The sequence below is a fragment of the Nycticebus coucang genome, chromosome 8 (genome assembly GCF_027406575.1).
Source record: "Nycticebus coucang isolate mNycCou1 chromosome 8, mNycCou1.pri, whole genome shotgun sequence".
Classification (NCBI taxonomy): domain Eukaryota; kingdom Metazoa; phylum Chordata; class Mammalia; order Primates; family Lorisidae; genus Nycticebus; species Nycticebus coucang.
The window spans coordinates 102,870,253-102,894,950 of NC_069787.1; the positions used below are offsets into that span (position 1 = coordinate 102,870,253).

At 38.0% G+C, this 24,698-nt stretch overlaps 1 protein-coding gene across 4 annotated transcripts in view; it reads left to right on the forward strand.

Annotated features, from left to right (window-relative positions):
• Nucleotides 1-24,698, forward strand: part of PPP2R3A (protein phosphatase 2 regulatory subunit B''alpha) — a 198,840-nt gene that overhangs the window by 18,248 nt on the left and 155,894 nt on the right. For 2 of the 4 annotated variants that reach the window (XM_053599233.1, XM_053599235.1), the window contains exon 2: nt 15,889-15,974. The exons of the other annotated variants lie outside the window; for them this stretch is intronic. The gene's annotated coding sequence lies outside the window, so the exon portion shown is untranslated. The remainder of the gene's footprint in view (nt 1-15,888; nt 15,975-24,698) is intronic. 4 annotated transcript variants of the gene reach the window in all.

Below are 24,698 nucleotides of genomic sequence, written 5' to 3' on the forward strand. Positions count from 1 at the left end.
GTAACTTGATTTCCTCCAGCTCCATAATCGTTGGAGATTTCAACACTCCCTTGGCAGTGTTGGATCGATCCTCCAGAAAGAAGCTGAGCAAAGAAATCTTAGATTTAAACCTAACCATCCAATATTTAGATTTAGCAGACATCTACAGAACATTTCATCCCAACAAAACTGAATACACATTCTTCTCATCAGCCCACGGAACTTACTCCAAAATTGATCACATTTTAGGTCACAAGTCTAACCTCAGTAAATTTAAAGGAATAGAAATTATTCCATGCATCTTCTCGGACCATCATGGAATAAAACTTGAATTGAGTAACAACAGGAATCTGCATACCCATACAAAAACATGGAAGTTAAATAACCTTATGCTGAATGATAGCTGGGTCAGAGATGAGATTAAGAAAGAAATCACCAATTTTTTGGAACAAAATGACAATGAAGACACAAACTATCAGAACCTCTGGGACACTGCAAAGGCAGTTCTAAGAGGGAAATTTATAGCACTGCAAGCCTTCCTCAAGAGAACGGAAAGAGAGGAAGTTAACAACTTAATGGGACATCTCACGCAACTGGAAAAGGAAGAACATTCCAACCCCAAACCCAGTAGAAGAAAAGAAATAACCAAAATTAGAGCAGAATTAAATGAAATTGAAAACAAAAGAATAATACAACAGATCAATAAATCAAAAAGCTGGTTTTTTGAAAAGGTCAATAAAATAGATAAACCTCTGGCCAACCTAATCAGGAAAAAAAGAGTAAAATCTCTAATATCATCAATCAGAAACAACAAAGACGAAATAACCACAGACTCATCAGAAATCCAAAAAATCCTTAATGAATATTACAAGAAACTTTATTCTCAGAAATATGAAAATCTGAAGGAAATAGACCAATACTTGGAAGCACGCCACCTTCCAAGACTTAACCAGAATCAAGTGGAAATGTTGAACAGACCCATATCAAGTTCAGAAATAGCATCAACTATACAAAACCTCCCTAAAAAGAAAAGCCCGGGACCAGATGGTTTCACGTCAGAATTCTACCAAACCTTTAAAGAGGAATTAGTACCTATATTACTCAACCTGTTCCAAAATGTAGAAAAAGAAGGAAGACTACCCAACACGTTCTATGAAGCAAACATCACCCTGATCCCCAAACCAGGAAAAGACCCAACAAGAAAAGAAAATTATAGACCAATATCACTAATGAATATAGATGCAAAAATATTCAACAAGATCCTAACAAACAGAATCCAACAACACATCAAACAAATTATACATCATGACCAAGTTGGTTTTATCCCAGGGTCTCAAGGCTGGTTCAATATACGTAAATCTATAAATGTAATTCAGCACATAAACAAATTAAAAAACAAAGACCATATGATTCTCTCAATTGATGCAGAAAAAGCTTTTGATAATATCCAGCATCCCTTCATGATCAGAACACTCAAGAAAATTGGTCTAGAAGGGACTTTTCTTAAACTGATAGAGGCTATCTACAGCAAACCCACAGCCAATATCATATTGAATGGAGTTAAATTGGAATCATTTCCACTCAGATCAGGAACCAGACAAGGCTGCCCATTGTCTCCATTGCTTTTCAACATTGTAATGGAAGTTTTAGCCACCGCAATTAGGGAAGAAAAGGCGATCAAGGGTATCCATATAGGGTCAGAAGAGATCAAACTCTCGCTCTTCGCAGATGATATGATTGTGTATCTGGAAAACACTAGGGACTCTACTACAAAACTCCTAGAAGTGATCAAGGAATACAGCAGCGTCTCAGGTTACAAAATCAACATTCATAAATCGGTAGCCTTTATATACACCAACAACAGTCAAATTGAAAAAGCAGTTAAGGACTCTATCCCATTCACAGTAGTGCCAAAGAAGATGAAATATTTGGGAATTTACCTAACAAAAGACGTGAAAGATCTCTATAAAGAGAACTATGAAACTCTAAGAAAAGAAATAGCTGAAAATGTCAACAAATGGAAAAACATACCATGCTCATGGCTAGGAAGAATCAACATTATCAAAATGTCCATACTACCCAAAGCAATATATAATTTCAACGCACTCCCTATTAAAGCTCCACTGTCATATTTTAAAGATCTTGAAAAAACATTACTTCGTTTTATATGGAATCAGAAAAAACCTCGAATAGCCAAGACATTACTCAGAAATAAAAACAAAACAGGAGGAATCACACTACCAGACCTCAGACTTTACTACAAATCGATAGTGATCAAAACAGCATGGTATTGGCACAAAAACAGAGAAGTAGATATCTGGAACAGAATAGAGAACCAAGAGATGAATCTAGCTACTTACCGCTATTTGATTTTTGACAAGCCAATTAAAAACATTCAGTGGGGGAAAAGATACCCTATTTAACAAATGGTGCTGGGTGAACTGGCTGGCAACCTGCAGAAGACTGAAATTGGACCCACACCTTTCACCATTAACTAAGATAGACTCTCATTGGATTAAAGATTTAAACTTAAGACATGAAACTATAAAAATACTAGAGGAGAATGCAGGGAAAACCCTTGAAGAAATTGGTCTGGGTGAGTATTTCATGAGGAGAACCCCCCGGGCAATTGAAGCAGCTTCAAAAATACACTACTGGGACTTGATCAAACTAAAAAGCTTCTGCACAGCTAAGAACACAGTAAGCAGAGCAAGCAGACAGCCCTCAGAATGGGAGAAGATATTTGCAGGGTATAACTCTGACAAAGGTTTAATAACCAGAATCCACAGAGAACTCAAACGCATCAGCAAGAAAAAAACAAGGGATCCCATCGCAGGCTGGGCAAGGGATTTGAAGAGAAACTTCTCTGAAGAAGACAGGCGCAAGGCCTTCAGACATATGAAAAAATGCTCATCATCTTTAATCATCAGAGAAATGCAAATCAAAACTACTTTGAGATATCATCTAACTCCAATGAGACTAGCCTATATCACAAAATCTCAAGACCAGAGATGCTGGCGTGGATGCGGAGAAAAGGGAACACTTCTGCACTGCTGGTGGGAATGCAAATTAATACATTCCTTTTGGAAAGATATATGGAGAACACTCAGAGATCTAAAAATAGATCTGCCATTCAATCCTGTAATTCCTCTGCTGGGCATATACCCAGAAGACCAAAAATCACAACATAACAAAGATATTTGTACCAGAATGTTTATTGCAGCCCAATTCATAATAGCTAAGTCATGGAAAAAGCCCAAGTGTCCATCGATCCACGAATGGATTAATAAATTGTGGTATATGTATACCATGGAATACTATGCAGCCTTAAAGAAAGATGGAGACTTTACCTCTTTCATGTTTACATGGATGGAGCTGGAACATATTCTTCTTAGTAAAGTATCCCAAGAATGGAAGAAAAAATACCCAATGTACACAGCCCTACTATGAAACTAATTTGGGACTCTCACATGAAAGCTATAACCCAGCTACAACTTAACAATAGGGGGAAGTGGGAAAGGGGGGGGGTGGGTAGAGGGAGGGGAATCGGTGGGATCACACCTGTGGTGCATATTATAGGGGTATTTGCGAAACTTGGTAAATGTAGAATGTAAATGTTTTGGCACAGTAACTGAGATAACGCCGGAAAGGCTATGTTAACCACTGTGATAAAAATGTGTCAAATGGTTTATGAAGTGAGTGTATGATGCCCCATAATCATATCATTGTATACAGTTATGATTTAATAAAAAAAATTAAAAAAAAAAATAATAAAATGCCATATGAAAAGCAGAGCACTTCATGGAATATTATGCAGCCTTAAAGAAAGGTGGAGACTTTACCTCTTTCATATTTACATGGATGGAGCTGGAATATATTCTTCTTAGTAAAGTATCTCAAGAATGGAGGAAAAAGTATCCAGTGTACTCAGCCCTACTATGAAACTAATTTATGGCTTTCATATGAAAGCTATAACCCAGTTATAACCTAAGAATGTGGGGAAGCGGGAGAGGGGGGAGGAAGGGGGAAGGATGGGTGGAGAGAGGATGATTGGTAGGATTACACCTGCGGTGCATCTTACAAGGGTACATGTGAAACTTAGTAAATGTAGAATATAAATGTCTTAACACAATAACTAAGAAAATGCCAGGAAGGCTATGTTAACCAGTGTGATGAAAATATGTCAAATGGTCTATAAAACCGATGTATGGTGCCCTATGATCGCATTAATGTACACAGCTGTGATATAATAATAACAATAATAATAATAATAATAGAAAAGCAGAGCACTTCTCAGGATGGCCAGGCGACCGCTTTAACTATCCTACCTGGAGTGAGTCAGCCCATCCTTAAACTAGGTACAAAAAATGACCCTTTTACTATTTAGGTTTTGGACAGAAGAAATGGTGGTATATTAGCAAATTGCCTCCCTCCTGCCTTTCTTCCTTCCCTTCTTTCATTGAGTGCTTCATATATGCCAGGCACTGTTCTGGTGTTGGGACGCAGTGGTGAACAAGGTACCTTGTGGAGTGTACATATCATTGCAGGGATAAAGATAGTAAGTGTATAAATAACAAAGCAAATTCAGGGACTAACACGTTATAAAGATGGTAAACTAGATAATGGGGGAGGGAATAACGAGAAGGGGAGCAGAAGGGGCCATTTGAGGAACTTGAGAAAAGGCCAGGGAAGAACTGTACAAGATGAAGTCGGGGAGGTGGTAACAGACTGGAGCTATTATAGGCTATGGTAGAGGGGTTCAGACTGTTCAAAATGCAGTGGCTAATCATTTTTTGTTGTTGTTTGAGACAGTCTCAGTACGTGGCCCTTGGTAGAGTGCTGTGGCGTCACAGCTCACAGCAACCTCCAACTCTTGGGCTTAAGTGATTCTCTTGGCTCAGCCTCCCAAGTAGCTGGGACTACAGGGGCCCACCACAACACCTGACTATTTTTTTTGTTGTTGCTGTAGTTGTCATTGTTGTTTAGCAGTTCTGGGCTGGGCTGGAACCCACCGGCCTCGGTGTATGTGGCTGGCGCCCTACTCAGTGAGCTACAGGCACCAAGCCAGTGGCTAATCATTTTAAACAGGTAAGCAGTTCACTGTGATTTATATTACTCTGGTCGTGCTGTTTGGACAATGACTGAAGTGTAATGAGGCAAGAGAGGAGGCAGGGAGACCAGTTAAGAATCCTTGACAGTTCTGCAGGTTAGAGAGGATGGTGGTCTGGATCATGATCATATCGTAGCAGTGGAAATGACGAGAAGTGGTCAGAATTGAGAGATATTTTGGAGATAGGGTTGATGGGCCTTATACACTGGGTATGGCCTGCAAATATAGCAGATGGTTATTTCATTTTTATGGAGTTACAAACAACAAGATACCCGTGAAAAGTTCTGTTACCCAATAAGGTGCCTGGTTGTGCATGTACTGGGCTATTGGGTTATCTGTCTATATAATATATAATTAATAACAAATCCTTTTAGGCTTCATCTGTAGAACATAGGAATTCTCCTAGTCCCACATGTAGAATGTCAGCTGAATGAAGAACTTTGAGGAGTGTCTCAGAGTTCTCATTATACCCCTCAGGGTAATTAAGGCCTAATGACAGTCAGAGGTTGGCAAAGCAGTCTAGATGGCTGTCTTGGACCTCTCACCTCAGCCTGATGTACTACATATATGACCAGAAAATAGAAAGCAAATCATTAACAACCTTGCTGGTTCTGTTATACCGGATGACTCTGTTTATTTTCACCATCCTCCTTTCAAATTCCTGACTCTATGGCCAACCTCCATACTCTTGAATTAGAAGTTTTGTTTATCATATCTCGAAGAAGCAGTACAATTCAAGTATGTGCCTAAACTATTGACACAGTTTTGCCATCTTAATGGTAGTTTATTTTTGTTAGCAGCAGAGAAGCCTAGAAAGTGAGTAGCAATGTAATCACAAAAGGTGTTTTACACAGCTTGTTGAGAATTGAATATTTTTCCTTGTAAGAAGTGGTCCAAAGCCTGGAAAAAGTGGTGGTCAATCGTTGCAAAGTCTGCTGAATATGGTGGATAACAGAGAGGTTCCAAGTTTGGCTTGGAAACTGAAGTTTGAGTGGCATTAACTGTTGTTTGTATGACTTGTGATCAAGCATTGTCTTGCAAGAGGATTGGCGTGCCTCTATTGACAAGTCTTGACTGCTTAATCACAAGCATCATCCTCATGTCATTCAGTTGGTTGCAGTAGACATCTGCTGTAATTGATTGACCAGGTTTCATGAGCTGTAGTAGATAATACCAGCTCTGGACCACCAGACACCATTAGCTGTTTTGGCACTTCCTCTTTATCCAGCCGTCATGTCAAATGCTTGCATTTGTTGAAAAGAATACATTTTTCACACATAACAACGCTGTGTAGAAATGGTTTGCCTTTATGTTGTGACAGCAAAGAAAAGCAGGCTTCAAGACAGTTTCTCTTCTGATGCTCATTTAATTCATGTGGAGCCCATCTGTCCAGCTTCTTTATTACCTTGCCAGTTTGTTTCAAGTGGTCCAATTATTGGAATACTAACATCCAACCTTGCTTCTAATTCACATATAGGTTGAGATGCATTCGCTTCCACTACAGCTTTCAGTTCATCATTATCTACCTTAGTCTCAGGTCACCTATATGGCTCATTTTCAAGATTAAAATCAACAGAACAGAACTTTTCAGACCATTGACATACTGCGTGTTTATTAACCACATCCTTGCCAAACACTTCATTGATATTTCGAACTGTTTGTGCTATGTTGGTTTCTAGTGGAGCCTACCAAAAAAAATAACACATAGTTTTGACTTTATCCATGGTTTCACAAAAATTGCTCTAACTTTTTTTTTTTTTTTGAGAGACAGTCTCACTTTATCACCCTCGGTAGAGTGCTGTGGCGTCACAGCTCACAGCAACCTCCAACTCCTGGGCTTAGGCGATCCTTTTGCCTCAGCCTCCCGAGAAGCTGGGACTACAGGCACCCACCACAATGCCCTGCTATTTTCTTGTTGCAGTTTAGCCAGGGCCTGGTTTGAACCTGCCACCCTTGGTATATGGGGTCAAACGGGGCTGGTACCCTATCCACTGAGCCACAGGTGCCACCCGTTCTAAAAATTTTTGTAAGATAAGTCAAAATGTGCATTTGAAAGAATGAGAATGCACCTCCAAAATAAAAATAAAACAAGAAGTGTCAAAGTGAAATGTCAGAGATATCAACTGTTAAACTTAGTACTTAAGGAAATCAGACATTTCCTACTTAATAACTTAATAGAAAGCAAGTCATTAATAACCTTGCTAGCTCTGTTATAGCAGATGACTCTGTTTATTCTTACCCTCCTGCTGTCACATTTCTGACTTTATGGTCAACCTCCATACCCCTCTGGCCTTTTGTTTATATTCCCATCATGTCTCTTTTGACTTGAAGTTGAACCTTGTTCTCAGCTCTGCTTTCCCATCTTAACCTCATTATCATCTTCCCCAGCTTTATCTCTCCCATGCATGCACATACTCCTATCAAGATATTGAATGAAATTTTTCCTGCTGAATTGGTGGCCAAAGGGCCCCACTAGAGGAATATTACTAGTGGTAATTCAGACTTGTGTCCGATGGGTGGTTATATTTACTTGAGCCCTCAGGACCACAGATTTTTGCCTGAAATTGCCTTGTAGACAGATGAGTGCTTCATGCACACTTCCAGTGGACAAACAGTATAAAAATGAACCCAAACTGCTAATATATCTGTGATAAGACCTCATTGGAGACATGATCAAGGCTGGTTAAATAGAGAGCATCCATGGGGCCAAGAAATAAAACACTATAGCTGTATCCAGGGCAGGAGCTAAATAAACAATGGGTTCTGTTGAGAGACACCTGTAAGAACCATAAAGGATCAGCTTAAAGTAATCTGTATTTCCTGCTTACCTGAAAATATTTCCTTTGGGCTTTCACCCCCTTCCTCTACCCTAATTGAATTGTAGGGTATTCCATAACATTGGAAAGTTCACACATTAAGACAGTGTTTTGAATTTCTGTTTTATGCTCTGCCCTAGGCACATGTTGAGGATATGAGGATGAGTACATTGTAGTGGTATTCTTTGCTTCTGCTTCCCTGTTTCCATCACACTGCCACCAAAATCCCATCATCCTCCTTCTTGAGAAACTGTAACAGTGTTATAAATGCTTAATACTAAAAAAGCTTTGTGAATAAATGGAAATTATTTCTAGGATTTTCTGTTCAGTGAATCTTTGTGTTTATATGTGTTTCTCTAAATTAGATCTCATGTTTCATTCTTCTGTCATTTCCTTAAATTGTTTTTTCTTGCTCTAATATTTATTATCTTTCACATTTAGAGCTTTCTGCATTTTGTGTTTTTTTCCTGTGATTTAATCTCACAGTTCATTTTTTAAATTAAGCTTTATGCTTGCCTCTTGTCTGTCTTCCATCCTTTTCCCTACTGGGATTTTGAGACATTTGTTCCTTCTCTGGAAATTGAGAAATCTGGGATTATGGGAGGAACTCAGGAACTAACTGCCCCCCAGCTCTTTCAGCCTTCTTATGGATATGGTATAGGTAGGACAAAAGGACTTTAATGTTAGAGAAAACTGGACTAAAGTCACAGTCGTACTTTATGAGTGTATAATATGAACAAGTTCTTCAGCGTCTCTTATCCTCAGTTTACTCATCTGTGAAATGGAAATAAAACTAAGTTTATTGTCATAAGTGTTAAATTAGATGATTCATTTAAATGCTAGCACAATCCTAGCATGTAGAAGTACTTTAAAATGGTGATGTCATAATATTAATCTTCCTTTGAGAGCTGGGTACAAGAAGGGTCAACATAGCGGCATGCCTTTGTCTCTACTCCAAGCCTTCTCATACAGACACTGTCTTGTCCACCTAAGGGATACAAGCCTAAGGTAAAGAGGAAGCATGCTTAATTCTCTTTTTCTTGCTGTTATCCGTTGATGGTGGTAACATGAATTCCTGCAGAGGGTGGTCTTATATCTGATGTGTGACCATTTCCTCAGTCCTGCCACTTGAGGCCCACAGAGGGATTATCTTACTATCAAGTCATCAGTAAAGTTATTTTGGTAAATGATGCTCCTTCAGATATGTCATTATTAAAACATGTTCTAAAGGCTTAGGGTGTGACTAGGGGATAAAGTGACTGACACAGAGTAGAGAACAAGATCAACATTATTATTGTTATTGGGAAGAAAAGATTGAGAAACTAAGAGGACAGGATATCAGCTGGATTATTTGCTTGGAAATAATGTTGGAGTGACAGCCCGAAGATAAAATCATCAAGGAATGGAAGGGAGTGACCTTAGGGAGCCATAAATGACTGCAGTAAGAGAGGGTAGTGGGTGGTAGGGTCTGGTGATACATGACTCAGAGCAGAGAGTTTTTGGAGAGATCAAAGAGAGTAGTTTGGAAGTAGCATTGTGGAACAAGCCCTTACCATGCTTTGTGTTTGAGGAGTGTGGAAGAAGAAAAGCCATCATCCTAAAGGGTTACAGGGAAAGCAGCATCCTTAAGGGAGAGCCCCATTTCAGTTTAATTAAGAAGGTAAAGGAAGTGAAAGAAAGTTGCAGAGGTCAAGGATATGGGAATTTGAGCAGTTAACTACCTATGAGTCCTACAGGGCTCAGTGGAAAGGTTAAGCTTTCAGGAGATAGGAGGGGTAGAATCTTAGATTCCATCATCAGCTCATCATTTCTGCAAACATCCTCAGTTTCTTTGCCTCTCTCTTACTTCAGTAGCCTTACCTTGCTAACCCACAGCACCAATTAAATCCAGTTATGTGCCTATTTCATGCCTGTAAAACCATGCTGTGGAATTTGAATTACATTAGTGCTCATAACCTCAAGTGGACCCTTAATATTGCCTGGCCGTCATACTAGATTTCCCCAGTCATTTTCTCACAGTTTCATCTCCTAGGTGACTATTTATTTCATGTCTTCAGTCTCCTTTCATGTGGAATAGCTCCTCCTCACTTTTCACTTTCACCTGTTGGCCTTGCTTCCTATTTCACTGAGAAAAGAGCTTTACTACCACAGTGGCCAGTGGTATCCATATGCTCTGCTTTCTTTCATGTTACTGTGAAAGAACTAGCCTAAGTGCTTTGTAATTCTTTCTCTTGTATCATCATTTCCCCGCACTCTAAGTCATTCTCCTATGCATGACAATATGCTTTTATTTCTTCTATATTAAAAATAATTCTTAACTCCACTTTTCCTCTCTAACTGTTGCCTTGTTTTACATAAACATCACAGCAAAACTTCTTGAAAGAAGTTCTTGCTAATTTTTCTTTTCCCATTTTTTTTCAAGTCAGTTTTATCCCCATAATTCCATAAAAATTACTCTCATCAGTTATCAGTAATGTCCACATCTGTTGTTATTATTTATCTGACTTAACAGGAATAGAGTCGATCACTTTCTCCTCCTTGAAACACCCTCTTCACTTAGTTTCTAAGATATTTGTCAAGAACTATAAATTATCTAAGATTTTACCCTATGTGTAAGCTAAAAGATTGAGCCTGCCACAATTGCATGAATAATAGTAGGAGACAAAAGACTCCTGGATCAGAGACAGAAGATAGTTTATTACTTATAGTAGTAGTAGTAGCCAGAATTTCAGTATTTTTGTACTGAGTGCCTGATCCCCAGATCCACCAGGCCAATGTGAAGAGGCTAGATGATACTTACACACACCCAATGGGTTGTTTTATCAGAAAGGAAACCTGATCAAAAAATTATTTTCTTTTTTTTTTTTTTCAGGCAGAGTCTCACTTTGTCTTCCTCAGTAGAGTGTTATGGCGTCATAGCTCACAGCAACCTCAAACTCTTAAGCTCAAGTGATCCTCTTGTCTCAGCCTCCCAAGTAGCTGGTACACATTAGTTAAACTTAGTATAACTAAGGTGGGACAATCAGATACATATGTACCTCCAGAAATGATGCAAGATGAAGATCACAATATCATCTATGGAGTTTTCTTGCCAAAAATATTTAATTTCAATATAATCAATCCTTTAGTTCTAATGTGTAATTATAGGAAATATAAGACATAGAGAAATTCGCAGTATGGATCATTTAGTAAGAAAATTAGCCTGATCTTTTCAGTAGGTCTGGTATCACAAGGGAAAAAGCACATGTGTGTGGGTAGGTTGGGGGAAGGAAGCAGAAGGAACGCCAAATATAAAGTCTCTGTGCTGGGAGCATGTCTTGAATGTTTTGGCAAGAATGAGAATACCAGTGTGATTCAGAAACTTTGGCTCTTACCTGAGCGAGATGGGAAGCTGTTCAGGAGTTTTGAGCAGAGAAATGACATGATGTGACTTTTTAGCAAGATCATATAGCTGTTGTGAGAACAGACTACAGGAGAAAAGAGTAGAAGAAAGAGACCAGAAAGAGGGCTATCACTGTAATTCAGGTAAAAGACGATGCTGTCTTGAATTAGGCCATAGCCAGGAAAGGATGAGAGGTTGTCAGATTCTGGAAATATTTTGAAAATAGAGCCAATGTGACAGATGAATGGGTTTTGTAGAAAAGAAGGTCAAGGCGGCGCCTGTGGCTCAGTGAGTAGGGCGCCGGCCCCATATGCCGAGGGTGGCGGGTTCAAACCCAGCCCTGGCCAAACTGCAACAAAAAAATAGCCGGGCGTTGTGGCAGGCGCCTGTAGTCCCAGCTGCTCGGGAGGCTGAGACAAGAGAATCGCATAAGCCCAAGAGTTAGAGGTTGCTGTGAGCCGTGTGACACCATGGCACTCTACCCGAGGGCAGTACAGTGAGACTCTGTCTCTACAAAAAAAGAAAAAGAAAAGAAAAGAAGGTCAAGAATGAGTCTAAGAGTTTTAAAAAACTGGGATTTTTTTGTTTTATGTTTTTGCTTGAGCAACTGGAAGAAGAGAAATGAACTGACATATAGGTGGGGACTTTCAGATCGCTCCCTTATAAATTTGTTTTTCTCTGATTGGTTAACAAATAAGCTGAAGGATGAGTGTTATTTTTTTTTTTTTTCATTTTTTTTTTATTTTATTTTTTTTTTGTAGAGACAGAGTCTCACTTTATGGCCCTCGGTAGAGTGCCGTGGCTTCACACAGCTCACAGCAACCTCCAACTCCTGGGCTTAAGCGATTCTCTTGCCTCAGCCTCCCGAGTAGCTGGGACTACAGGCGCCCGCCACAACGCCCGGCTATTTTTTGGTTGCAGTTTGGCCGGGGCCGGGTTTGAACCCGCCACCCTCGGAATATGGGGCCGGCGCCCTACCGACTGAGCCACAGGCGCCGCCCGAGTGTTATTTTTTTAACTCTATGATTTTAAGAATACTTTTTAGATGTGGGACTTTTTTTTTTTTTTTTTTTCCAAATAAAACCTTTTTGAAGATCTGATATCTAAAACAGATAAAAGCAGAGCTATTCTGGTTACCGTGGGAAATGCCTGGTAGTAACAGCTTCCAAGGGAACTCTGACAAGCACAGTTTATTACCTATAGAACCTGCCCAGACACCGAAGGGAAATACATGAACCACTCATGAGAAAGCCTCAGTACATCTGAGCATCTCATAATAAAGACCCAGTATACTTTCTGTCAGAATACAATTTGGGAACTCTGTCACTTCCTTGGAAAGCTGTGGTTGTGGATGATCATTAGAACAGCACTTGGTTTTTCCCTGGCAGTCCACCCACTGTTTTTAGTTGTCTGAGTGCTTTCTTTGACATTCTATCTGTTCTGCAGATGTGAGATTTGAAATTACTTCATTTATAGTGTGAGTTGAGTTACAGTCTTTTTTTGTCTCCCTTTTGGAAATTCTTCTTCATCCACAAAGAATTCCAGATTCAGACATTATTCATCTATGTCTGGAACACTAAAATCTCATGAGCTTCCATATGTCTTAACCTCTTTCCACCTTTGGACTATTCAAAATGCTGCCATAGCTGAAGTCAGTTCTATCATTTGCTTGCTGCTTGCTTTCTTTCTGTACCTTCTTTAGAGCCTAATGTGCCTTTCTAGAAAGTTAAATAAGTAAATTTAGGGTAATGAATATATACCCATATATAAGTTGTGTAATGTAGACTTTTGTCTTTATGAAAAGGAGTTTCTCTATTAAGTGAAAAAACAGGTAATAAACCATAATTTAATCTCACTTTTATTTAAAAAAAAATATATGAGGTCGGACGAGTAGGTTTGTGAACCCACCTAGAAAAAGTGCTACATACCTCTTTGAAGTACTCTCCTGGGCCATCTGGTGACCATAGTGATATTGAGCAACGAGGTATGTAGCATTTTTTCTAGGATGGGTTCATGAACTTAATTGTCAGACCTCGTACAACAACGGCTCTGATAGCCATTCCAGAAAAAGAGTTCCAGAATTATTTTAAGGGTGGACTAGGTGCTGATATCAGTGCATAGCTTCCCAAGGAATACCTTGAAGGTGACTGTAGTATATTCAGCAATGACATATATAGCGCTTTTTTAGGACGAGTTTGCAAACTTAATTGTGCAACCTGGTATACACAAAACTCTCTATATCTTTTTATGTATATATGAACATATAGAGCCCAAAGAGATAATTACAAAAATGTTCACATTGATACAACCTGTATCACATTGATGCAAAGGTGAGATCTTTGTTTTCTCCCTTGTATTTCAGATATATATATATATATATATATTTTTGGACCGGGTCTGGGTTTGAATTCGCCACCTCTGGTATATGGGGCCGGTGCCCTACTCCTTTGAGCCACAGGCGCCGCCCCTCCTTTGTATTTCTTTCTCTCTCCTCACTGTCTTTTTTCTCCAGTGTATCTTATTTTTATACTCATTGCTTCTATCCATACAGATTCCCCTAATTACCTGCTTCTACATCACATTCCTAGTCATCTTCTAGAACTGTCCACTTGGCTCTGAAGACCTTCTCTATTCACTTGTATCAAAATGAACTTGTCAGGGAGGTAAAGAAGGATATAAAAACCATATTCTGAAAGGAATTGTCACTAGAATGTTATCTCCATCAGGGCCAGGAAGGACTCGGCAAATACCTCTTGAGTTAATTGACCTATTTTTTTTTTTTGTCTCGTTTCTTTTATCTCATAAGTTTCTAGAAGACAGAAGCCTTGTTCATTTTCTATAATGCCCTGAATATTTGTGGTACTTAATATAGTTAATGAATGAAGTCTTTTTAAAAAATAGGTCCATAGTTTACTTAATAGAGATAAATTTAAGATCTGTTTTCAACTTTGACCAGAATTTGTGCTTGCATGGGGATATAGAAAGGCACAAGGCCTATTATGTTCAGATTTTGCTGATAGTTTTGTGATCATAGTTATTTAATCCCCTGAGCTGCCTTCATTTATAGTCTCTCTCATTCTCTTCTAGACTCTGTAGAGACCAGCTACCTCACTTTATTTTGCGTTCCCAAGTCTGTCCTTCACAGTGCAACAAAGAGTAATATACCTACAGTGTAAATCTGACCTTGTCATCCCCAGGCCCCCAATCTATATCCTCTCAGAGACTGTGATGCTATATTGTCTCTGCCCTACCCCTTCAGCTTTCACTTCAGGAAACCTGTCTTAAAACTTGATGCTTGAAATATCACATTCCTGGTAGCTCCCACATATCTCATGCTGCCCTCTGCTTTGCTTCCTCTGCAAGCCATTTTTCCTTCCTTCCTGTAGCCAATTACTTCTGTTGTACTGCAGGACTGGGTTTGGCAGTCTTCTTCTCTGGGATGCCTTCCTTGCCCTAACAGTGGTGTATCTTTCTTTTCTGCCTACTCACACCATGAGCTGCTTGAGGCAAAACCATAGAGTTCATAGTACTCTGTCTGGAAGGGAACCTAGTCTGTAGTAGAACTCAAATGTTTATTAAACCATGTTATACGCATGTTCTAAATTGTCCAGATTTATATCTATAGATTTTGACCTATAAAACACAGTCTGATTTTTATATAATCTCTTCCAAAAATAACGAAAATACATAGGAAGGGAAAATATGTAGATTCAAGTAATTTAAAATACTACCAGATAGAGACAACTATTGTTAATGTTTTAGAATATATAAAGAAAATCGTTGTTTTTTTTTAAATTATAAAATGGGGCCGGATATGCTAGCTCACACATGTTATCTTAGCACTTTGGGAGGGTGAGGCAGGAGGACTACTTGAGATTAAGAGTCTGAGACCAGCCTGAGCAAGAGTGAGATCCTATCTCTACAAAAAAATGGAAAAATTAGCCAGGCATTATGGTGTGCACCTGTAGTCCAGGTTACTCAGGCTGAGGGAGGAAGATCACTTGAGCCCAGGAATTTGAAGTTGCAGTGAGTTATGGGAGAGCCATTGCACTCTACCCCTGGCAACAGAGCAAGACCCTGTCTCAAAAATGAGTAAATAAATAAAATTTTTAAAATGGTAAAAAAATGTTTAACCCCCAGATTTCCTTGTGGAGACAGTTCTTGGAGAAATCAGTAACTTTGCAAATTATATGCCCTAAAAATTAATAGTTCAGGCTCACAGTGGCTCATGCCTGTAATCCCAGCACTTGGAGGCCAAGGCGAGTGGATTGCCTAAGCTCACAAGTTTGAGACCAGCCTTATCAAGAGTGAGACCCCCGTCTCTAAAAATAGGCAGGCATTATGGCAGGATAGTCCCAGCTACTTGGGAGGCTGAGGCAAGAGAATCGCTTAAACCCAAGAGTTTGAGGTTGCTGTGAGCTGTGATGCTACAGCACTCTATCAAGGGTGATAAAGTAAGACTCTGTCTCAAAAAAAAAAAAAAATTAATAGTTTATTATGTTTTCCACATCAAATAATACAAAATAATTCTCTGAGAAAATACATCCTTTTCCTAATTCAAACCAAGAAAAAACAAATTTTGCTTTTCTCATGTTCCCTAGACCCCAGAGCCGCCTTTCATCCTATTTTTCCTGGAGTGAAGATGAATTCCCAGTAAAGGAAGTGACTTGATCAAGTTACTGAATTGGTCAGTATAAAAACAGAAGCTGGGACCAGGTGTTCCTGACTGCCCACCTGGTACTTTTTCCCCTCAGCCATCTTTCCTGTTTCTACACTGCAGTAAAAATATGTTTTTAAGTATTTCCTAATTCCTATATGCTCAAATTTGGCCTGCTGCTGAAATGTTCTTATATTACTCTTAGTTTCACTGAGATATTAACTTAAACCTAAAGCATTAATTGTTCTTTCATACAATTTCTTTGAAAAGTATGAACTGTATACAATTTCTTTGAGTATAGAAATACTTCCTTATAAGAGATTGCTTAATTTATTTTCTCAATTATTTTTGAAATGAACACAACGAATGAAATATTCTAGGTCTCCTTTTTTAATCTCACATGTAGAGCTTGTGGTATATGTTCTGTATTCTTCTGTATTGTTCTCTTGGAAGCAGTTTCCATACTGAGTCATCCACTCATGATTGCCTATGTTTTCCAGGCAAAGTAGTAGTTTTATTATTTTTAGATGACTCATTGCTTCTGAATCATCACACCTTGTTACTCTGTTAAATAAAAAGTTTTCAAGACAACTTTTACAATTTCTTCCACTCTTGCACTTTAAATGCCCACCTAAGTGACATGGATATTCAACCAGTTCGTTCTTGTGTCCATGATTTATGTTGATCTTTTCTGCTTGAACCCTTTCATTAGCTGTGATAAGCAACAAAATTTATTTACCTTATACTCTCTGCTCCAGGTGTTTCCTGAAATGGAACAAATAAATAGCAACATAAAAATATGTGTAATACCCTTCTCTATTTTCTGTCATGACATTAATGTTTAAGATTTTATTAACTTCCTGAATTTCTCCATGAAATTAGGGAGAGACAACTGTAAAAGCAGAGCATATTTGTTGGTACACAAAATTTTTGGAATCCAGCATTTTGGAAGAATGAAACATTCTCCTGTCTTGACTTCTGTGACATATTTGGCTGGTTCTCTACCTACCCTTTGAAGATTCAGTCTGTCTCCTTCCTTTCATTCCTCTTATTGCCAGACTTCTCAGAGTTTTGTCCTTGACCCTTTTCTCATCCTATGCCTGCTCAGTGTCTTCTACTCTTGTGTCTTTAAAACCTTTTTTGGTGCTTCCTCCCAGATCTTTATCTTCATTTCTTATGTCTTCACTAAAAGTATATCAAACTTGGGGAATATCTTCAGGAATGTCCCACTGAAACAATCTATGCCTGAAGTTGAATTCATCTCCCTTGCAGCCTTGCCCCTTAGCTAGCCTAGCACATAATAATCAGGCCCCAACTTCATTGTCACATATTCCTAGAACCTATTTTTAACTTTAAAAATTTTAAAGTATCAAATAATTCTAAAGCCTTTTTAAAAATATCAGTCTTAATCCCAACTAGTCCTGCTCCTCAGCGACAACTACTGTCAATGTTTTCTTAGCTATTGATTTTGGTTTTTATCTTCATATTTCTAAATGCATATACGTTGCTAGTTCATCATTTGTTAATTTTAAACACTAAGTCTTACCTTCCCAGTATGAATTTAGCTCTCTCTTTCCTATTCTACCACATTAACAAAAGAAAAGGTAAAAATGGGCGGTGCCTGTGGCTCAGTGAGTAGGGCACCAGCCCCATACACCAAGGATGGCAGGTTCAAACCTGGCCCCAGCCAAACTGCAACAAAAAAAATAGCTGGGCGTTGTGGCAGGCGCCTGTAGTCCCAGCTGCTCAGGAGGCTGAGGCAGGAGAATCTCCTAAGCCCAAGAGCTGGAGGTTGCTGTGAGCTGTGATGCCATGACACTCTACAGAGGGTGACAAAGTGAGACTCTGTCTCAAAAAAAAAAAAAAGGTAAAAATTATGTGATTATCTCAATAGATACAGAGAAAGTATTTGACAAAATTAAACACCCATATGAGATTTTGAAAAACTCTAAACAAGGCTTGGCACCTGTGGCTGAAGTGGATAAGGCGCCAGCAACATATACCTGAGCTGGTGGGTTCAAATCCGACCCGGGCCCACCAAACAATGACGGCTGCAACCAAAAAATAGCCGGGCGCCTGTAGTCCCAGCTACTTGGGAGGTGGAGGCAGGAGAATCGCTTGAGCCCAGGAGTTGGAGATTGCTGTGAGCTGTAATGCCATGGCACTCTACCCAGGATAACAGCTTGAGGCTCTGTCTCAAAACAAAACAAACAAACAAAAAAAACTCTCAACAAACTATAAATAGGAAGGAACTCTTTCAATCTGATGTTGAACATCTACAAAAAAAAAAAATAAGCTTATAGCTATCATCATAGTTACTACTCTAAAACCAGCTAAGGGTTCCTAAACTCATTACTTCTATCAATATTGGAAATCCTAGCCAGTGCAAAAAGCAGTGAGGCATTAAAGATTGGAGAAGAAAAAGTAAAAACTGTCTCTATTCCTAGATGACATGATTATCAATTATATGGGAAATCCCCAGGAATTTACAAAAAAGAAAAAAAAAAAACTACGATAAATGAATTTAGCAAGGTGTCAAGTGACAAGGTCAATCAGCTGTATTTCTATAAAGTAGCAACAAACAATATGGGAAAGGAAATTAAGGTAACAATGCTATTTGCATTAGCATGAAAACATGAAATATTTGGGAATAAATTTAATGAAATTGCTGCAACATTGCTGAGAAGTTAAAGAGCATCAAAATAAAGGGAGAGATATACTATGCCTGTGGATTGAAGATTTGATATTAAGATTTCCATTGTCACCAAATGGAGATTTAGACTCAATGAAATTCTGATAAAATTCCAGTAGGCTTTTTTTTAATAAAAATTGACAGGCTACTCACAATATTTATATGAAAGTACAAAGGACCTAGAATAGCCCAAACAATTCTTGGGGTGGGGGAAATGGAAGGTATACATTAACTATTTTAAGACTTAAAAAGCTACAGTAATTAAGATGGGATGGTATTGTGTATATACAGACAAAAGAATAGAAAAGTCATAATTATACCCACATACAGTATATGATTATTTATTTTTCAACAAAGCCTTTAACATAATCCAGTGGGGACAGAATAGTCTTAGAACAAATAGTGCTAGATGATTTTCAAATTCAACTTTATAAGTAAAAATTAGTTCAAAAGATACATACCTAAGCATAAAAACTAAAACTATAAAACCATTAAAAATCTTCATGACCTTAAGAAAGGTGAAGAGCTTAACATGGTATACAAATGTATTAACTGTAAAAAGAAAAATCGATGGATTGATGAGAATTAATTAATAGGATTAAAACTTCCTATTGTTCAAAGGCTACAGCTAAGAAAATAGAAGAGCCACAGACCAGGAGACAATATCTGTATCTAAAATATATAATGAACCTTTAGACTTCATTAATAAAAGACAGCCCAAATATTTGAGTAGACACTTTATGAAAGAAGATATGTATGAATTTCTAATAAGCATATAAAAATGCTAACATCATTAGCCATCAGAGAATTGCATATTAAAGCCACAGTGGGATACCACTTTACAGTCACTAAGATGGCTAGAATAAAAGAAACTAACAAGTATCTGAAAGTATGTAAGCCACTGGAGCTCTCAAGTTCCTGATAAGTGTGTAAAATGGTAGATGTACTTTGGAAAATAGTTTTGTAGGTTCTAGGTTCTTATAAACTACACTGATCATGGCACTGTAATTCACTGCTAATTACTCAAAAGAAATGAACATATATATACAAAAAGACTTTTACTTCAATGTTCTTAGTAGCTTTAATTCATAATAGCCCAAACTAGAAATAATCCAAATATTCATGGCTGTCAGACAAGTAGAACATATTTTAGTATATTTATACAGTGGACCACCTACTCAGCGGTAAAAAGGACTGTACAACTGATTTCATTCAGTAACATGGATGAATCTTAAACCATGTGCTAAGTGACAGAAACCAGATAGAAAAATATATATTATATAATTACATTCATATGAAGATCAAGAACTGGCAAAATTTATCTCTAGTGATAGGGAATCAGAGCAGAGGTTGTTGGATATTGTCAGTGAGAGGAATTGACTGGGAAACGGCATACAGAGGATTTTAGGGTGATGGAAATGTTTGTTCTGTCTTTTATAGGCAGTAGCTATATGCTTCTTGTCAAATTTCATTGACCTGTATATTTAATACATATTTTTATTGTATGTAAAGTATATATCAATGCAGTTGATTTAAAATAAAAGTGAAGGCTGGATATGGTGTGGCTCATAACTGGAATCCTAGGACTCTGGGAGGCCAAAGGGGTGGATTGCCTGAGCTCAGGAGTTTGAGACCAGCCTGAGCAAGTGCGAGATCACATCTCTACTAAAAACAGAAAAACTAGGTAGGTATTGTGGTGGGTGCCTGTAGTCCCAGCTGCTCTGGAGGCTGAGGCAAGAGAATTGCTTGACCCCAAGAGTTTGAGGTTGCTGTGAGCCAGGACTCCAAGGGCACAAAGTGAGACTCTGTCTCAAATAAAAAAAAAAAAAAAAAAAAGTAAAAGTAAAATAGGAAGCTCTATGTTCATGCCATAGCATTTGTCTATTAATGGGCTTCACTATAATGTAGTGATGTAGCTAGATGAGATTTCTGTTTCTCCTGAATAAGATTCTTTAATCCATAGTAGAGATTAGGAGCTGGGGACAATAGGCCTGGTTTCTAGAGATCTGGACCTCCTTTTTTCCCCGATTTTTTACTACCTACTGTATGTTGTCCCTGGTTTTGGTACTTTTCTGGTTCAGTTTTTTCCTTCTCAGCAAATAAACTTCCTGTCTGAGGTGAAAGAGGGATTATTTTCTGGGTTTGTGGAGTTGGGGTAAGGAGGTCTAATTATTCCTTTGCAGACTTTCAAACAAGTCTCCTATGTTCAATCCTGTATCCTACCCAATTTTCTGTAGTACCTGCTATTGCCAAACCTCAGCCTTTTGGGGATTGTACAGGATGAATTGATTTGCTTGTTATCAGTATCCCTACTCTGCTAAATTATTTACTATTCCACTTCTCTTTTCTATCTTCATGTAGTATATAGTGCTTTGGGGTTACAAGTGTCTCCTGAGTTTTTAAAGATGGGATTTTCATTCTTGTATCTTGTTCATACTGTTTGGAGGAAAATGCACATATTGAACTTCAGCAATACCAAATTCCTTATATTTCTCTGAACACACAAGCCTTTTCATATCTCTGTGCCTTTGTAGAATTTCTTTTTGCTTACAAGGCCCAGTCTAATCCTTTCTTTACCTGGCAAGTCTCTCATCTTTGAAAATCCAGTTTCTCTTCTTCCTAACTTTTCTTGTCTTCTGCTTTTGAACCTTTGTTTCACAAAAGGTTTGCTTCATTAGGAATTGCCATTTAGCAATTTACTATGGAGGAGTTGTCCAGGAGCCACTGGAAAATACTTTTAGGATACTTGTAATCTGCTTAAAGTAGAAGTGATAGTAAATGCTTAATAAATATTTGTTGAATTAACTCTGAAGATATATGTGAACCGATTAGCTAGAAATTGGGAAACAGAGTCCTTTGCAGGGATCAAAGAACCAGGAGAGACAAAGGCCTGAGGAGTAGGTAGTTAGCATACGACAGGAACTGAGATGGAATAAATATAAACATTCAGAATAATTATAATTTCCCAAAAAGTCTGTTACATTAGGGGTAGAATGCAGACTATAGCAGATGCTTAGACCAACTAAAAAGTTTTACCATATTTTATCGTATCTAAGATTGTAAAACACTCATTTTATGATATAATGCTTATCATTTAGAATTTTTTTACTTACTGAAAGAGCTCTACTAGAATTATATTAACAGATTTTTTTTTTTTTTTTGTAGAGACGGAGTCTCACTTTATCGCCCTCAGTAGAGTGCTGTGGCGTCACACAGCTCACAGCAACCTCCAACTCCTGGGCTTAGGCGATTCTCTTGCCTTAGCCTCCTGAGTAGCTGGGACTACAGGCACCCGCCACAACGCCTGGCTATTTTTTTGTTGCAATTTGGCTGGGGCTGGGTTTGAACCCGCCACCCTTGATTTGGGTGGGACCAGTGCCCTACTCACTGAGCCACAGGCACAGCTCTTAACAGATATTTTAAATTATATATTACTCTTGTGCATATATAAATAAAACATAGGGAAAATTGGTTAAAGTATTTCTAGAATTTCTTCAATTCATATCCTAACTCAGAACAACTTTTCTTTTTTCTTTTTTTCTTTTTACATATACATGTGTTTATTAGGATTCCATATTTTTGCCTTCACAAAATTAAAAAACCTTAAAATTTAATAACAATAGCAATGTTTAAGATAAGGACTAGAAACAAAACCTCGTAAGTAAGGGACAAACATAAATACATTCAGAAAAGGAATCAGACAATTGCTGCATCGAAATATTAAGCAATAATAATAATAATAATGCAAAGAAAGTAACATTCACATTGTCAAATAAGAGTAAAAACTTTTCAATTTATTTATTTGTTGATTTTTTTTTGTTTTTTTTTGGCAAGTGTGAAAGTTTATTGAGGAAGAGAAAGATAGGTTTACAGAATAAGAAAGTTTACAAAGCAGGATACATTTATCATATAGCAAACGGGCCTTCATTGCCATGGCAAATAGGCAAAGAGGCAACTTTTCCAGTTTAGAACCATCTATGTTCATATTTCCTCCTACAGTATTATCTTCTATGCCATTTAGTGATGAAGAATTTCTTAGAAGAGTGTTTTGCAATGCCCTTTGGGAACTTTTTGCCAAGTTATTCTGCATGCTTTTTATGGTGGTAATCTTTTGATTTTACTAGAAGGTGTTGGTAAATGATAACTAACCATGTCAAAACTGCCTGGCCCATAGACATTTAAGATGCTACCCATTAAAAGATGTGTCACCATTTCAGTGACATTTTATAAAATGTCCAAACAATGTATTTTAGACTGGAAAAATACTGTAGCTTAATAATTAATGTGATTCTTGCACCAAGACTTTCTCTTTTTCTTATTATTTGAAAGCTACTGATTTTTTTTTTGAGACAGTCTCACTGTGTCACCCTTGGTAGAGTGCTGTGGTATCACAGTTCACAGCAACCTCAAACTGTTGGGCTTAAGCAATTCTTTTGCCTGAGCCTCCCAAGTAGCTGGGACTACAGGCACCCACCACAACGCCTGGCTATTTTTTGTTGCAGTTGTCATTGTTTAGCTGACCCAGGCCGGGTTCGAACCCACCACCCTCAGTGTATGTGGCTGGCGCTGTAACCACTGTGCTATGGGCACCAAGCCTGAAGGCTGCTGCTTTTAAAAATATATATTTATAAAGACAAACATGGTGATGTATGTCTGTAGTCTCAGGTACTTGGGAGGCTGATGTGAGAAATCACTTGAGCCCAGGAGTTCAGGTCCAGTCTGGGCAATGTAGCAAGACCTGTCTCTAAAATAAAGAAATAAAAATTAAATTAAAATGTGTGTATAACCAAACTTTTCTTTCAAAAGTACTGCCTTTTATTGCTAATTTTGCTATAGCAACAAAATAAGTAAATAAAAAAAGTACTATCTTTTTTGCGAAAAACTTTAGGAATTTCTTCTTTTAAAATTTTTTTGTCATCATATTTATTTTGCTTGAAGTTAATAGAGGCTGTTATATCTTTGACAACTTTTGAAAGAAGCCTGATGAAAAAAATAGACCTTCTACATCCATCTCAGATGATTTAATGAAGTCTCCACTAATATGCAGTAAGGTATTCGTTAGATAATTTAATGATTAGAGTCAAAGTTTATTGCAGAAACATGTCATCCAGTGAGAGATCTTTAGTAAGTGGCGAAAGACTTTTCTCTTCTTTGCTTCTTTCTACTTAACATTATTTAACCAATAAACATCTTACCTCATAATTCTCCTGTGAATACTTATCACTCTTACTCTTGAATCTCATGCTTCTTTTTCATGAGAAGTCGTGGATCAATCCGCCCGTTCACATCCCCACTTCTGTGTCAGTCTTGCTGAATGTTTCAGTACCTCTGTGCTTTCGCCTGTTCTTAGTCATATTCCTCATTTGCATTAGCATCTATTTCAGATTTTTATTCTCTTCCCCTTTCTTTCCTGGAAACTTTAATAAGTAATTTTGCCATCAATTTCACTGAGAAAAACAGAAGCCCATCATGGGAAGGAAATCCTTTAAATTCTTCCTCTTCCATCTGTACATTTATCCCATTGCTTTCTTTCCTCCTGTCTTCCTGGGAACACCTCCTTGAAGCTTATGGATCTTTCTCTTTAACATGCACACAAGCTCAAGTGTATCTTCCATCCTTTGAGAAAAAATTTCATAACTCTATTCTCTTCTAGCTACCATTTTATAGCCCTCCTGTTTTTTTTTTTTTTTTTTTAACAAAAGCCACTGATGGAAAATCTAGTCTGCTTACACTTGCACCCTTATTTGACACTGACTCCCTGAAGTTGCCCTTGTTAAGGTTACCAGCAGCCTTCGTGTTTACAAATCCAGTGGATAATTTTTGTTTTTTCCTGGACCTCTTAGTAGCATCTAATGCTTATGACCTCCAATTTCAAAGTCTTCCTCTAGTTCCCTTGTTACCTTTCTGTCTCTTTGTTCTTAGGTTCTCTTTAAGAATTTTGTTCCTCTGATTAACCCATAAATGTCAGTGATCCCAACTTTGTACTCTGCCAGAGCTCTCTTCACTTAATGCTGTCAGCCTGAGTAACTTCTCAGAGCTGCATCTCCAACCTGGATCTTTCC